Genomic DNA, 17,162 nt, shown 5'->3' with positions numbered 1-17,162 from the left:
CACACCTGTCAGGGAGAGAGGAGAGAGGTTGTTTAAGGGGCATGCTCAGCAAGAGGAACCCTTCCTGGGGCCTAGGAGCGAGACCCAGAGGTGGTGGGTGGAGTTCTGGCCTGGGCTGTGGGAGCCCTGGTTCTGGTCCGGGCTCAACCCCAAATCACAGAGGGACCTCAGTTTCCCTTGTAACAAACAAGAAAATAGAGTTTATTGGGGAGGCCAAATGTTTTGGTTTTGATATTGAAAAAGAAAGAGCTTTTCAAGACATATGTTCTGTCTGAATATTTTGGAAAATTTAGAAGCAATACAGTTCTAGTCTGTAATAATAAACTTAGTAAGGAGGGAGTGATTGAGGCCAGCAGCTCTCCTTCCCACATCCGGGTGTCCCTGAAATGGACCTCTGACCCCACCCCATTTGTGTACTGGTTCTAAGGTCTTTAATCACATGGTGAAGAACTGGGAACAGATTGATCAAAAGTCAGCCTTTGCTAATGAAAGAAGTCATCATAAATCAGGATTCAGGACCCATAGATTGACGTAGATGGCCAGCGGGAACGCTAATCCCTGATCACTGCCCTAAACCTGTGCCCAGGAGGAAAGCTGATTGGCTGACAGGGTTGAGCAGTGTAGACAGTGGGTGAAGGGCAGGAGAGGGTTCTTGGGGAGGGTCACCTACCTGTGTTTTGGGGATGGACAGGAGTTAGGCAGGCAGCAGGGAAGAGTGGGGGACATCCCAGGGCAGTGACCGACGTTCCCCATCCCAGGGAGTGCAGGATCTCTAGGAAGCATGTCCCATTCTATCCTCATAGAGCGTTTCAGGCAGAGCAGACTGCATGTGCAGAGCCCTGAGGTAGGCAGGGCTTGCTTTCCGGAGGAACAGGAGGAGGCTGCTATGGCTGGACAGTGAGTGGACAGGGAGGAACCGGGAGGAGAGGATGCAGGCAGGAAGGTGGAGCCCACCGTGCAGGGCTGTGTGAGGGCAAGGCGGTGTGAGTTCTTGTAAATGCTGCTGGAGGATTTTGGGGCAGGCCAGTTAGCATTCTCATATTTGGGTGTTGAAAAGATAAGCAAATCCACTCAAGAATGATGTGTGATGAATATAATGAAGAAGAAATAAAGGATGTCTGGTGGCGATGGTGGGGGACTTGGCTGTGTCAGAGGAGGTGGCATTGAGGTGAGATCTTGAGGCATCCAGGCAGGGACACTGGTGTACAGGGCTCTTGCTGGGTGGTGGGATGATGCGGCCCAAACTGACCCCGTAGGGGATGCGCCCTGTGAGTAAGGGTGGCAGGATGGTCAGAGGGCAGAACTGGCAGGCCCTCTTGGCTGTGATGAGGAGAGTTACTGGCCCTTGGGAGCCACTGAGGGCCAGGAGGAGGAGTGACAGGGTCAGGTGGGCTCTTTGGAAGGACTGCTCAGCTGCTGGTAGGGACTGGAGGGGTAGGCATGACAGCAGGGAACCAGTGACGAGGCTGGCTGGGGTCCCGAGCCAGGAGGTGGCAGCTAGAGGGCACAGATGTAGACAGATCAGAGAGCCTCCTGGGATCTGGCAGGATCTGCAGGTCTGGTTGGTCCCATGACCTTCCTAAGAACAGAGGAAGCTCTCTGGGAGACGGAAGGAGAAGTGCAGTGGGTTGAATGGTGTCCCTACCATAAGAGATGTGTCTACCTAGAATCACAGGGTGTGATCTTATTGGGAACAAGGGTCTTTGCAGATGTAGTTAAGGTCAGACTCTCAAAGTGAGACCATTCGGAACTGGTGGTTCTTATTGTTTAGTCCCGAAGTTGTGTCCAGCTGTTTTGTGTCCCCATGGACTATAGCCCGCCAGGCTCCTCTGTCCATGGGGTTTCCCAAGCAAGAACGCTGGAATGGGTTGCCATTTCCTTCTCCGTTCTGAATTGGACTGGGCCTTAAATCCAATGACAAGCATCCTCATAAAAGAGTAAGAAGATCTAGAAACCAAGGAGGAAGGGGATGTGAAGGCAGAGACAGAGATGGGGGCGATGCGGCCACAAGTCAAGGAACACCAGAAGCCATCAAAAGCTGCAAGAGGCAAGGGCGCAGTCAGCAAGTGTGGCCCTCCTGACACTCTGGCTCCAGACTTGTGGCCTCCAGAACTATGGGATGAGGCCTTTCTGTTGTTTTAAGCCATCGAGTTTGTGGCCGTTTGCTATAGCCACCCTAGGAAACACCGTGGTGCCCAAGGAGAGACCTGACTGACGCTGCTCCAATGCTTACAACCCTCAGCTTGGGTTCCTTTGAAGAGCTCTGCTCTGTTCCTGCTTTGCTGCCCTCCCCGTTGCTCACCCCCTCGCCTATATTAAAATAAGATTGAATTTTCTAGCTTGGGTTACTAAGCTTTCAGATCTGGAAACTGTGGCCATTAATCAGCTGTCACGGGATGTCGTAAACAAGGGGCTTTAAAAACCATGTTTGCTTTTTAGGCTGATAATACTTGGAGGTGAAGCCAGAGAGTTATACATAATGCATGCATTTTAATGGGCCGCGCACTACAGCCCTCTTTAGTCGGAATGATTCGTTTTAATGTTCAAAATAAATATCAGAGACAATTTGCCAACAAAGCTGATTTTCTCCGCCCGCCATTAACTTAATCTTTATACCTCAGCCTAATGACAGAGGGGCTGGGGGTGGGGGGTGGTGCTTTGTATTTCAAATAATGGAGAGACGCAGTCAGCACAGGCATGAGCCATAGGTGACAGCTCGTCCCAGTTTGCTCAGGACAGCCCTGCTTTATGCTCAGTGTCCTGGAGTAATTATTCTGAGATTGGATCAAGTGGGATTGCCGATGTCCAGCTATTTTTGACCTACAAGATAGCAATTCCATATGGTTTACTCAAAACATAGAAAAGTTATAAATTAGTTTGGGATTAACATACATACCCTAATATATAATAGATCATCAACGGGGACCTACTGGATAGCACAGGAAACTCTACTCAATGATCTTTAATAGCCTATACGAGGAAAGAATTTGAAAATGAATGGATATATGTGTGTGTATGAGTGAGCCACTTTGCTGTACACCTGAAACTAATAATAGAACATTGCAAATCAACGATACTCCAGTATAAGACAATTACATTAAAAAAGGAAGCAAAATAAAAAACCATAAAGTACTGTTTGGAACCTTGAATAAAAAAACAGAGAAGTTCCCAGATTTATGTGATAAATGATTTCTGGCACTACAAACGCCCTTTAGTCTATGGATGGGAAAAATGAGGCCCAGAGAGCTGAGAGATGCTCCGTGGGGCTGCTGAGCTTCACAGAGGCTGAGCTGTAGGCTCCCTGCTCCTGTTCCCAAGGCAAGTGTTTTTCTCTTGTTTAGTCACTAAGTCATGTCCGACTCTTTGTGACCCCATGGACTGTAGCCCGCTAGGCTCCTCTGTCCATGGGATTTCTCAGGCAAGTATATTGGAGTGGGTAGCCAGTTCCTTCTCCAAGGGATCTTCCCAACCCGGGGACTGAACCCACATCTCCTGCATTGCCAGGCCCGGTCTTCACTGCTGAGCCACCAGGGAAGCCCGACCGTCCCTGCCTCCTCTCGAGCCTTCTGCCCTGGAGGCTTCTTTCTGTCCTTCGGGCAAACTTTGGAGTCACAAACCCATTTCACAGCCCGGCTTCCTGGGGTGATGGTTTCTAGGGGATACGCTGGCTGTGACACCGCAGTCTACTCCCTGGGAGTCCTGAAAACCCAAACCACATAACCATGCGAGTGAGGACCACATACTGACCTTTCATTAGTTTTGAAAACTGATACCTAATTGCATAAGATAGGATCCCTCCTTCTTGGCAGGAGAGACAGGATGACTGTCTCTCAAGGTGTAGAGGACATTAACTCACTTAACATCCTTGTGCAATTCTGGTGAGTACGGGAGGAATTCAGAAGGGGAGGAGATCAAAGTGTGGGATTTGCTGAACAAGGCTGACTTTAAACCTGCAGTGACCTTGCAAAAAGGGGAGTGTCTTCTCCCCCTGCAGCCCCCAGAAAACTCATATATCTACTTGATGGTGGGTCTGTGTGTGTTGGGGTGGGTGGTTTCTGGAGACCCCTGTTCTGGGAGACCACTGCTGGGGACACAGAGAGAGCATGAAGCATAGTAGGCCTTGCCCTGCCCACCAGTCCAGGTGAGTACAGGGCTTTGCATCTCTCACTGCAGAAGTGGATCCCTCTGCCAAACTGAGCTGCTGAGGGAAGAACATGCGCTTCAGGGTTGTTCATTTTTTCTTTATTCATCCAGTACATAAGGAGTCCTCAAGTGCCAGTTGTTCTGCTAAGTATCAGGATAAATTCCCCTAAAAATCCAGGTTTCTGTCTTTCTGTAAAAATTGTAAGATCTGGCTCATGACCTGGTGGGCATTCCTGCCTGGGATCACTGGAGCTGAGCTGCGGCTGCTCTCCTTAGCATCACCTTCGACCAGCCCATGTCACCCTTCTAGGCAGCCTGCCTGGCCCCTGCAAGTGTTTGATTTTGGGAAGTGTTTGATTTTTGTACAGGAAGTCTATGCTTCCTATACCAAAGGAAGGTGCCCAAGAAATTCTCGCTGTTTGTTACATGAAACTGACTCAAGATGGTTCTCCAAAGAGGTCCTGGACTTCTTTCAAACCTTTTCACAGCTTAGTCTAAGTGCCCTGGGATTCTGGAGGACAGCAAGTCCCACCCCCGACCCCGGCCCCAGCCCCCAGGAAGCTCAGATCTGGAAGGGACCCTGATGGACCAGCAACCTGCTCAGTATTCTAGGAGAAGTGGGTTCACAGAACGATGGGTACAGCAGCCTTGGTGAGAACCCAGAGTCGCCCAAGCACTTGGAGGACAATTTGGCCACATCTCTCAAAGTCTGAAAAGCCCATGCCCTTTGGCACAGTTGTTCCAGGGCCACAGACCACAGATGTGTTTGCAAAAGTGCATCAAGATATAGACGTAAGCCTAAGTATTAACGAATGTTAGTAACAGCAACTAGAAGCCGCCAAAATGTCCATCCGGGGGCTGAGTATATAAGATATGATGCTTCCATGCCAAGTGGCTGCAGGAGAGAATATAGCTGTTTTTGTGCTTATATGGAGAGATTCAGAGTTGCATTTTCAGCAAAATAAAGCCAGGAGCAGAAGCGGGTATATAGGAACACATTTGTATTATCAAAAAAGGACTGTTGAAAGTGTGGCCTTTGGCACAGCCTACTGGGGTGTAAGTTTCTGCTTTCCCGCTTACCAGCTGTGTGACTTGGAAAAGTCGCTTGACCTCTCTAGACCTTGCCAGGCCTAGAGTAAGTCCTCGTTAGCTAGTCTTGTTACTATATATACTTCTATATATATTTTTTTCCCCTGAAAGAAACACAAAATGTTAGTTAGGGCTAACAATGCAAGTTGCTTAGAGCAGTGTGTGGCACATCAAAAGGGCTTATTGAGTATGTGCTGTGTGTATGAGCTAAGTCGCTTCAGTCGTGTCCAACTCTTTGCAACCCCATGTGCTACAGCCCGCCAGGCTCCTCTGTCCATGGGAGTTTCCAGGCGAGAATACTGGAGCGGGTTGCCATTTCTTTCTCTAGGGGATCTTCCCGACCCAGGGATCGAACCTGCATCTCTTCGGTCTCCTCCTTTGGCCAGCGGGTTCTTTACCACTAGCGCCACCTGGGAAGCCACTATATAGACTTATATAATTTACTTTCCCCTTAAAGAAGCACAAAATGTTAGCAGGGGGCTAGCTTGGGTATTGAGGGCAGGGAGGGACTTCCTTTTTATCCTATACATCTTTAGGAAAAAAGTTCAACATTTTTATCAAAGGCATTTTATGCTTTTATTTCTAAATCAGTTAAATACATGCATCCACATATCCACATATCCCAGAGGAGGATGCTCTTTCTGTCTGGAGTGAAGTGGGAGCTGGCAAGGTTAATTGAAGGGGTTATAGTGAAGCTGGACCTTAAGGGATCATCCAGGCAAAGAAATGGTAGGGGATGGTTTACTGGGTGGAAAAACTGGCAGGTGCAAATGTCCTGAGGCCTGAAAGATCACAGTGCAAGGTCAGGGTTCAGAGTCACAGAGGAGCTGGAGGGGTAAGGGTTCTCAGAAGTGCTTGTGGACAGGGCCCAGGCCTCATGTCCTCAAATTCACACATGTTCTCAGATGAGGGAGAACAGATGATATGTTTTTGAGTAGATATCAATACACAATATCCCCGTTTCCCAGATTTAAAAACTGAGGCACAGAGACGTGAAGTGATTTTCCCAAGATCACCCATCAAATCAGAGGTAGAGAGTTCTTCTTGACTTCTGGTGTCATCTTGTTCTACTATGTAGCGCATGCTTGATCAGTCCCACCAGATAGCATCTCAGTGTAAGGTTTGGGAAAGGAAGGTTTGGAGGGCAGATTACTTGTTAATTTCTTGTAGTCTGTCTCCTCACTCAGCCATTAGCTCTAGTAAGGCAGGAACTGTGACTGTTTTGTGGGCTAATGCATGCCCCAGGGCTCAAGACAATGTCAAGTGCATGGTAGGCACACGGTAAATGTTGAATGCATGAATAAATAAGGTCACCTAGAAAGTCGGGGACAACCACAGCAGGAATCCAGGGCTCTCACCCCCAGGCTGGGCTCTGTCCATTGCACAAGGAAACCCAGATTCCAGAGCAAGGCTGTTGTTGTTGCTGTTGTTCAGTCACCCAGTCGTGTCCCACTCTTTGCGACCCCATGGACTGCAAGCACACCAGGCTCCCCTGTCCTTCACCATCTCCCGGAACTTGTTCAAACTCATGTCCATTGAGTCAGTGATGCCATCCAACCATCTCATCCTCTGTTGTCCCCTTTTCCTCCTGCCTTCAATCTTTCCCAGCATCAGGGTCTTTTCCAATGAGTCAGTTCTTTGCACCAGGTGGCCAGAGTATTGGAGCTTCAACTTCAGCATTAGTCCTTCTAATGAATATTCAGGACTGATTTTTCTTTAGGATGGACTAGTTTGATTTCCTTGCAGTCCCAGGGACTCTCAAGAGTTTTCTCTGGTACCACTGTTTGAATGCATCAGTTCTTTATGGTCCAACTCTCACATCCATACACGACTACTGGAAAAACCATGGCTTGGACTATATGTACCTTTGTCGGCAAAGTAATGTCTCTGCTTTTTAATATGCTATCTAGGTTTGTCATAGTTTTTCTTCCAAAGAGCAAGGGTCTTTTAATTTCATGACTACAGTCACCATCTACAGTGATTCTGGAGACCAAGAAAATGAAATCTGTCACTGTTTCCATTGTTTCCCCCTCTATTTGCTATGAAGCGATGGAACTGGATGCCATGATCTTCATTTAGTGTTGCTGTTTGTTTGGTTGCTCATAGTATCATTGCTCCCATCCTGGCAGCAGGTGCTCCAAAGATGAAAGCATTTAGCGCTGCTGTAACACCCCGTCTCCAAGCCTTTGCATGCACTGTTCCTTTTGCCTGAATGTCCTTCAGCCCTGGGGCATTGAGTCCCACCTGCTCACGCTTCACGGCTCAGCTCTCCTGGCCTGCCTTGCTTCTCAGAATCTCTCTGGACTGGAGGCTTTTTCCTCTGGGTGCCCCCTGAGGGCCTTGTGCCCTAAAGTGTCGGCCCTCCTTCTGCTGGCTCCTATCTGCTATCTCCCACCACTGCAGGGGACTTGCCTTTGCTCTCTGTGGCCCTTGCGCATCTCTCTCCCACTTCAATTCCCCTTAGATCAGTGGTCTAGGCCCCTTGCTCTCCCCGGAGGTGATCAGCTCCATTCTTCAGGAAAAGAGAACTGAGCCTCAAAGAAGGTTTAATTCCCAGCTCTGCCACTCCCGACCTCTGTGGCCTGGGGCAAGTGACCTTGTGTCTCTGAGCCTCAGTGCCCTCATCTGTGCAATGGGGATGCTAATGACACCTGCCTGCTATGGCAGTCATGTGAGCTGACCTGTAGAAGCTGTGTGAAGGCGGCTTCTCCTACGGGCTGAGCGTGAGCTGTTACTACGGTTGTTATGTTTGTTGCTGTAGTTATCAATTCTCCCAAGACCCACTGCAAATACAGAAGTGGGGTTTCCTGGTTGGACGGGTCACCTGGCGCTGAAATCCCGCCTGTTTGGCCTCGCCAATCTCCCTCCCACCTTGGAGGCTGGCTCAGCAGCCCGATTTTAAGAATGGAGGTGTGCTAGGCTTTCTGCAGGGGAGTTGGCGATGCCCTTCTCTCCTCCGGGGGTGGCTCTGAAGGCGGGGCTGGCGAGTGGCCAGTGCTGTTGAAACGAGTCTCCTATTTGCTGTGAGGGCCCTTGATGCTGTGACTTGCTTCTGTGCTGCCTCCCTGTGTCTCACTCGTCAGATATGGTCCCTGGGACCCAGCAGGGCTACCTGGCTCCCTTGAGTTCCTATGCTCAAGGCACTTCTGCTCCCTCCGGAAGCTTTCTCTCTACTTTCTAGGTGGTATCCCTGTCTGGGGAAAGCACAGCTCAAGTCACAGCAAGAGACGGCAGAGAGGACCCGGCCTGGGACCCTGGGGAGCCTCTGAACCTCCATCCCACCCCAGCTTGCTGTGTGACCTTGAGTGCAATGCCCTACCTCTCTGAGCTTCAATTTCCTTACCTAGGGAATAAAGAGTTTGGACTCTCACTCTAAGAAACTCTGAAAACTCTCTTTCTCTTAACCAGGAAAAGAAAACTAGGTCTTTCATTCAGAGTTGTTGCTGCTGTTATTGTGTGGGTGTTTTTGCTTGGAATGCCACTCTCCCTCCTTTGCTCAGGAAGGGCTCACGTCACGTATGCCTTCTTCCTCCAGGAAGCCTTCCCTGACTACTCTCCCTGGATAGGTTAGGGCCCCTCCTCTGGGCACTCAGAACCTTAGACATCCTTCTATCAGGGTACCATCTCTTTGTGGTACAACAGTTTCTGTGCTTCCCCCATCCCTCCCCTCGACCCCCTACACCGTTTGGGAGCATCCAGAGGGCAGGTGTGGTGTGTCCTGCATCTTAGAACTTCCATCCTTAATAGAGAGCCTGGTCCGAGAGGGCCTCACTCAGTATTAGTTGAAGTGCCCTAACATTAGCCAAGGGGAGCAGATTTCTGGACTTTCTGATTAGGGCAGTTTCCTGGGGGCAATGGGAGGGGCAGTGCATGGAAGTCCTGCTTTCAGGGTCTGTGAGTGAGGCCCCTCCTGAAGCATCTTTGAATGAGAGCTGGGCAGGTGTCCAGGAGAAGAGAGGTGAGACCCTCCCTCTCTGAGGGTAGTGAGATTTTAACTTGCTTTTCCAGGTCTGACTTTGTTCATGGGCCTTGCCAGAGCCCTTGGTTTCCCCGAACGAAGCCCGCTCCATCCCTCGGGGCCCACGAAGTGCGGCCCGGCCAGCCTGGGGCAGCTGGCACGTCCTCTCTGATCCTCCCTTTCATTTCGGGCCTCTCTGAACATCCGGCCCTGTGCCCTTGGTCCTCTGCGCTCAAAGCTTCACAGACGCAGCTCAGCGGGAAGCGAGAGTCGCTCTGACCCCTCTAGTCTCTTAAACTCTTGTAAAGGAGAAATACCCTGACGAGAGAGTCTTCTGTCAGATTTACATTTTTTTTTAATGCCAACTACCGCTCCACGGGTTTCAAAATGGGAACGCTGGGCTCCACGGTGAGGATCAAGGCACAGGCAGAGAGCCAGTGGCTGACTTCTTTCCTCACTCCCTGCTCTGGGCTCAGGGCCAGTGCCTTCCCCAGCTGCCCAGGAAGAGCAGCCACCAGGCCACCTCCAGCCAGGCTCCCTGGCCCCGTCCCCACCCGCTCTGGCTCCTCTGTGGGCCTCCTCACCTCACACCAAGCACATTCCTGCCTCTGGATTGCGGGGTGCCCTGCCTCCCACTGAACATCTTCCTTCTCTCCCAGCTCCTCACCTGAGTCTCTGTCCTTGAAGGAGCACCCCCTGGACCAGGAGGGAGGTTATCCTTCCGCTCCACCCCTTAAGGCCACCTCTGGAACCTGGTGTCAGGAAATACAGAGGTTTGGAGCCTGAGAGTATGTTTGTGGCCTCAGTCATTCAACTGTGTCTGACTCTGTGTGACCACGTGGACTGCAGCCGGCCAGACTTCTCTGGCCAAGGGATGGTCCCAGCAAGAATACTGGAGTGGGTTGTTATTTCCTCCTCCAGGAGATGTTCCAACCCGATGACTGAACTCATGTCTCCTGCATTGGCAGGCGGATTCTTTACCACTGAGCCACCTGGGAAGCCCCAGAGCATGAGATCTGGGTGTAAAGCTTAACTATCTAGCCACTGGCTTTTGCAAACTGGCAACTCACTAACCATCCCCAGGCCTCAGGTTCCCCATCTGAAAAGTGGGTATGAGAGCACCCATCTCTGGCCTGGAGGACAGAGCGGTTAATGTGTGTGACTTGCCCAGTATTGAGCCCCAGTGTAGCTCTGCTCCAAGCCTGGCCCAAGGATGAGCACCATCTCCACACTGTTTATTAAGTGGAATTTTGACGAAAACGTGAGCTGCACTAATTTGTGTTGCAGGATGGGGGAATCGAGGGGTACTGGGGAAATGAGAAATGAACACGTGTTCAATAGGTTTCCCGTATTTTTCTACATTTGCTTCTTACTGCCCCCCTTCTCTACAAGGATGGTGTTTAAAAAGTTAATGCACATTTAAGTGCATTACAGAAACTAAGACGAAGAGTTAGACACTGGTTCAGCAACTTGGCGTTACCATGACATCTTAACTTATTTCACAAAAGTATCTTTAACCGATTAGAGGATGAATTGATTGCAAATGAAAAGTGGTCCTTTCACACTGAGAATTTGAGAAGCCTTGTCTTGGCGTGGAAGTCTCAAGAGACAGTGGCTATTTCCATCCTTCCATCCATCCATCCATTATGAGTTAGGCTCTCATCATGATGCTCCAAGGAGGTAAATTGACTCCTGGCTGCGACTCCTCATTCATTGAGTCTCCTGGGGCAGAGGAGGAAGGTGGGCTCGTCCCTCCATTTCCTCCAGGGGATGGGCAGAAGTAAGTTTGCTTAACAAGGCTCAGGTAATTAGACCCACTTTACCTTATCTTTAGGGTGGGTAGGGTAGACCAGGAGAGGCTCTGCCCCCAATTCCCACCACTTGTCCTCACTTGGCACTGCCTTCTTTTTTGATGGAATAAACGCTGGGCAGAATTTACTTTGTCCTTCATCTTTCCCAAAGTCAGAGTCAGAGTTTGCCCCTTCCACCCCGCCTCCCATTTTCTTTTATTATGGAAACTGGGAAAATGACAAGTAATTGTTTGAAGATGTTAGAAAGATTGCATTTTGTTTTGCAACTATCAGCTTAAAAATAATGTTTAGGAGATTATGAATGGGTGATTAACTATTTTTTCCATTACTTCCCTCTCAAAATAAAAACGGTAACGATTGTGATATGCACAGTAAAATGGAGTCCTCGCTATCTAAAACCAGGGGAGAAAACAAGTAGCCAGTGTCCCTTTTGGGGTCACACCTTGGAGAAGGCTGGGGCAGGCAAGGTGGTGAGCAAATATGAAACAAATATGGTCTCCATGTACTAATTTCTCTCCGTCGCCCCATCCCCCCACTCCTTATATCAACAGCAGTTATGGGGACTGTAGTCAAATTCACTATTTACTGCCTTTCCTGAGTCAGTTAGTTTTGGGTGAAAATAGTTTTTGATGCGGCTCTATTGCGCCATTTCAGCGGGTGTTTATCATTTAAAAGGAACAATTTTAATACCTACATTTGCCTTACAGTATGAGCCATAAATGTGATTTAGGCTTCCCTTTATAATAGACTCTTACAAGCGATTGCCCAGGCTCCAGAAGAACCATTCCTCCAAGTGGTGGCCATGAAAATGAACAGGCTTTTGCTTCTTTTACAGAAGTTTCCCTTTTTAAATACCTTTTGAAATTATGGAACGAGAGCTGGATAAATGAGCTGATTTGTGTGCCTTCCTCTCAGGGAATCTGGAGCGCCTGGCGATGTCTTGGGGAGGGATGGTGCTCCCACTGTAGGCGGTAAGGCCCAGGAGGGGTGGGGATGAGGCTGTATTGATGTCCAGGGGCTGCTCGTCCTCCTTCTGCATCCTGCTTCTCTGGCCTCCAGCTTCCTCATCTGTAAGCGTGAAGGCAGTGACAATAATACGGATCCCTCTATCAGTGCTGCTCAGAGTGAGCTCTGCAGGCAGGCAGCCTCAGTATCACCGAGGAACTTACTACCAAGGCAGTGTCCCTGGCTTTGCCCAGACCGGCTGTTGTCAGAATTTGAAGGTGGGGTCCAGCAACCAATTTTATCAGCCCTCCAGGTGATTCCAGTGTATGCTAAAATTTGAGACCAGAGCCTGGAGCCTGTGAAACATCAGGGCAAGCCATTGAAAGAGTTCAGGAGTTTCTTTAGCCGAAAGGTTTCCTTACCCTGGGAAGTTGTAGGCCCAAGGCAGGCTTAGGACCCAAGTTGGCTTATGACAAAAATTGGCCAGTGTTGGACACCACAAAGAAAGCTTGGATATTGATAAACTGGTGTGTGTGTCCTGAAATGACAAGGATGATGGTGAAAAATCTGGAAGATGAGACTTTGTCCTGTTTGTTCAGAACTACCCAATAAATACCATGGTCCCCAAGGCCCTCTCCCACACTACCCTGCTGTGCGCTTGGGCATCACCATGTTTTACTCAGAATGAAAGAAGCCATGTAGGAGAGGCAGAGACGAAGGGACTGTCTTCCAGTTACTGGAGGTCTGGACCATTGATAAAAAAGTTGATGTCTATGCAGCTTCAGAGATGCTCCTGGAGAAAAGAGGTGAGAAGAAGGCGTGTTCTACATCCCTGGAGATGCGTAGACAGAAGCGGCTGACCGTGGTCCTGCTTACCATCAAGCGTGCTCCTACTTTTTGTTCCATCCACAGCTGACCTTCTTGTGGCCGCTTTTCCTCAGGGTGGGAAGGCCATAACCTCATGAATGAGGAAAGCTCTCCTGCATGGATATGCCACTTCCTGCTGAGAAATGCCTCCATTCGGGGGAAAAATGGGATTAATTTTTAGCGGAAGCAGCAGTGGCTGAACGTGCAGTTTTCAAATTGTTGACTACGATATTAAGTAACAAGCAGACTCCTGTCCAATGGATGTTATTAAAATTAACTGTTTTAGCACTACATTTAGAATCAAAACCAATCTGTCACTCCTAAATTGGTTTCTTTCAGCTGCTATTTGCGGTTAAAATGAACAGTTTTAACAATTGCATCTCCAGTGCAAATCATAAACTTGATTTACAGGAAAACACTTAATTTACTGCATTTGACTGTGCACCAGAGCTGCCAATTATCTGACTGTAAATTTCCCTGCTTGGTTATTTGCTTCTTAAGCAGCAGGCTTGGTCCCATTGCCTAACTTGCAGTTGGGCCCAAGGCCTTACCTGGGCTTTTAGCCTCCAATTTAGGGTTTTGTCTGTGAAGAGTTGGGCGCTCAGAAGTAGATGGGGATCTATATGGAGCTGGAACCCTGAGGGCCCTCTGTTCTATGCTGATTCATGTTGTAAAATATTGAGTGGAACAGCAGTGCTATTTAACCCAATCTGGGTGAGCCATGATGGAGGGAAAAATCAGCGTGTTTGAGCAGGAAGGCCCTTGGAGAAAACAATAAATGGTTCATTCATTCACTTGTTCATCAAACAGTTGATTAAACAGCCATTTTCCATTGCAAGGAGCTATAGGCTCTGCTGCGATGGATGCATACTCCGTGGTCCCTGCCCTCAATGAGTTCACAGTCTACTAGGAAAGACACATGCTGGACATCATCACTTTGTGATACAGTAATGGATGGCATCACTGACTCGATGAACGTGAATCTGAGTGAACTCCGGGAGTTGGTGATAGACAGGGAGGCCTGGCGTGCTGGATTCATGGGGTTGCAAAGAGTTGGACACGACTGAGCGACTGGACGGAACTGAACTGAAATCATCTCTTTAATGGTTGGCCGTTAAGGAGCTGAAGCACTGGGCCCACTGAGAGGCAATAGCTCTGCTCACTGGTACCAGTGCCAGGGCGGGGAAGATGAGATGCTGAAGCTTTGTACAAGTTCTGTTTGAACTGGGTCTTGATGGGTCGGTAGGAATTTTTCAGGTAGAGAAGGAGAGCAAAGAACATTCCAGGCAGAGGGAGTGGTGTTAGCCAGGGAGGAGCAGGGTGTTTTTTTTCAGTGAGAGGTGCATTGTCTGGTCTGGTAGGAGGGGAGAGACCGCAGAAGTGGGTGGGAGACGAGACTGCTTGGAGGTCTCGCCTCCAAGGAGGAGGAGGAGGAGGAGGAGGATTGTCCGTTTAAAGGAGTTTAGATTCTGTCCGGTTTGCAGTTGAACTCCTCTTCTAGCTAAGCAAATGCAAGTCCACCGTTCTGAAATGGCCCTTGTCAGTCAGGAGGGACTGTGAATGCCAAGAAGTTACAGTATGGAGGAGGGTTTCCTGGTATTTTGAGAAGTCAGGAAGCATATGCAAACCACATGCAAATGAGATGCAAGCCAGCACCTGCTCTGCATTGTGCTGTCAGCCAGCTCTGCAGCAGGAGGGTCCTGTGCATTTCAACCAAGGTGAACAAAAGTAGCCGAGTTACAGGACGCAGCCTGAGGCTCCATAAAAAAATAGAATTGCTCCAAGACTTTCCCTCCAGGAGCCCTTCTGTAGAAGGCTGTGTCTCACAGGGAAAGCGAAGGCCCAGAGTTTAGGCCCTAAGAGTGCAGGATGAAGGCCCCACGATTGCCACCCAGAGGGAGCACAGGACTCAGGATTTCCCGGATGTGGTTTCCACTGGGGCCAGGAGATGGGCTGGGAGGCTGGCTTGGGAGGCTGGGTTCTCATCCCCTCTGCACACCCTGCTCCTTTGCACTCCGTGTCCCCCTCAGGAAGGGATCACTGAGATCTACCGTGAGTGAGTCGGGGGTCTGTGCTTTTCTGCTGATTGTCCAGCTCTGAGGCTCCCCCAAGCCCCATGGGGTGGGGGTGATCACAGAGACGGTGATGGTATTTCAGGCTGTTTTTCCTCACAAGGCACTTGGGGAGGGGGCAGCCTCCTCCACAGGGCCCTCCTATGCCCCTGAGCTGTGCTGGAGGGCTGCTGTGGGCCTGGGTGCCCAGGACCACTGAGGAAACCTGAGAGGAGTTTTCGATCTCCGACTCTCTATTTCCTCAGGGATTCTATCAAGAAATAAGATGACAAGGACCCTTTGCCCACGCCACCCGCTCCCCCCCCTCCCCACAAGACAGAGGATAGCACCTGGACCCTGGAAGCTTCCAGGGCTGACTCTTCCTAATCTGCTGTGTTGTTGTTAAGTCGCTCAGTCACGTCCAACTCTGTGGACATGCAGCACGTCAGGCTTCCCTGTCCATCACCATCTTCCGGAGCTTGCTCAAACTCATGTCCATTGAGTCAGTGATGCCATCCAACCATCTCGTCCTCTGTCGCCCCCTTCTCCTTCTGCCTTCAATCTTTCCCAGCATCAGGGTCTTTTCTGATGGGTTTCTGTGTACCTCGGAACCAAACTAAATATACATAAGAAATTTCCCTGTTGAGAGTCAGCCCGTCTTGACCTGAGCCCCTTTGGGGCAGGGGCTACTGGACAAACATTTTGGAGAGCCAGGGGTGGTATGGATGTCCAGGTCTTCAGAAGAAACTGCCCCCTCAGGTCCTGGCACCCCATGGAGGGAGGTTCACTGCATCTGTGGGTCCTGGGGCGGGGTGTGGGGGCCCTCAGCCGGCTCGGGCATGTCGGGACATCCTGCCCCATCTTCCCCTGTCTCCTTTTCTCTCTCCTTGTCTCTTCCTCTTCCTCTCTGTTTACCTCCCTTGCATGCCTGACTTGTCTTCCGGTCTGGTTCTTTCTGTGCGCTTTCTCACAGTCTCTTGGTCCAAATTCCTCCTACCTGCTCTCCCTGCCTCTGTCTCCCTGGGGACCCCTGCCTCCACCTCCCTCTCCTTGCCTGGCTCCTGGAAGCCAGCTCCCTCTCCCCTTCTCCATGGTCTTCCGCCTCTACACCTCCTCTCTTCTCCCATCTAATCCACCCCCACCTCCCCTCATTCAGCTCCCAGGTCCTGGGCGCTTTAGGGCAAACTGAGGGAAGGTCTCTGATGAGGGTGGGAGGGGCAAGAAAGGAGAAGACAGAGAACCACTGGCCTTCAGCAGGTGGCACTGTTGGGTGACTTTTGCTTGTGAAACCTTTCAGGACGGAAAAAAAACGCACTGGAATCTATTGGCATTTGAGAGTCCTTCTCTCCCTTTCTTTTTTTTTTAAAATAAAAATAATGACTCTCATTTCCCGGGCATCATTAAACAAGGTGCAGTGTTTGTGTGTGTGCGTGTGTGTGTATGAATGCAGATGTCTGCACATGAGCCTGTAGGGCTGGAGTGTAAGGGGTGTGTGAGCACATGGCCAGCGTGTCCCTGTCCGTGTGTGCGTGTGTGGTAAAGGTGTGCATGTGGGCGTGTTTGTGTGCAGCTATGTGAACGTGGTTTTCAGCGGCTCAGTCTCTGCCATTGTTAGTGGTGTGTATACATGTGTAGCTGTCAGTGTTGGGCCCATGGATCTGTGCCTGTGTGTGTATGCGTGTAGCTGCGAGTGTGTGAGTGTGTAGGTGCATGGGTGGGATTGTGTGGGGATCACAGGTGATGTATTTGTGTTCTTACACATGCCCTCTGGTGGCAGTTTAGCATAGTGGATAAGAGGGAGCTATGGACTCAGGCCTCCGGGTTTAAATTCTGGCTTCACATTTGTAGCTGTGTGATTTTGACTTAGTCATTTAACATCTCTGAGCCTCAGATTCTTCATCTGAAAAATGAGCTAATAATAATACGCCTCTCTCTGGATGACTGTGAAGATGACATAGGATCATCCCGTCAAGGGCCTGGCGGGGCGCCGTCACAGGCTCAGAGCCACGATGTGACAGTGTGAGGGTCAGCAGGCCGTGGACTCCTGCTCTGGCTCCACTGGTTGGCTAGGCTGGACTTGCGGGACCAGAGGCTTGAAATGCTGCTCTTTCCAGGGGCTTAGAGGCCCAGGGTGGGGCAGGGGCCTCCCACAGTTCCCTGAGTCTGTAGGATGGAACCAGGGCTGGAAGGACCCCCATGGTGGAGACCCAAGAACTGGAGGGGACTTCGGGGGCCATGACTTCAGCTCCTCATGTGAGGAGTGGAAAGAGCAGCCCATGAGCCAGGGCCTAGTCAGGG

Source organism: Capra hircus, chromosome 28 (genome assembly GCF_001704415.2).
Source record: "Capra hircus breed San Clemente chromosome 28, ASM170441v1, whole genome shotgun sequence".
Lineage (NCBI taxonomy): Eukaryota > Metazoa > Chordata > Mammalia > Artiodactyla > Bovidae > Capra > Capra hircus.
The sequence above is the reverse complement of the archived record's forward strand: the minus strand, read 5'-3'. Positions refer to the sequence as shown.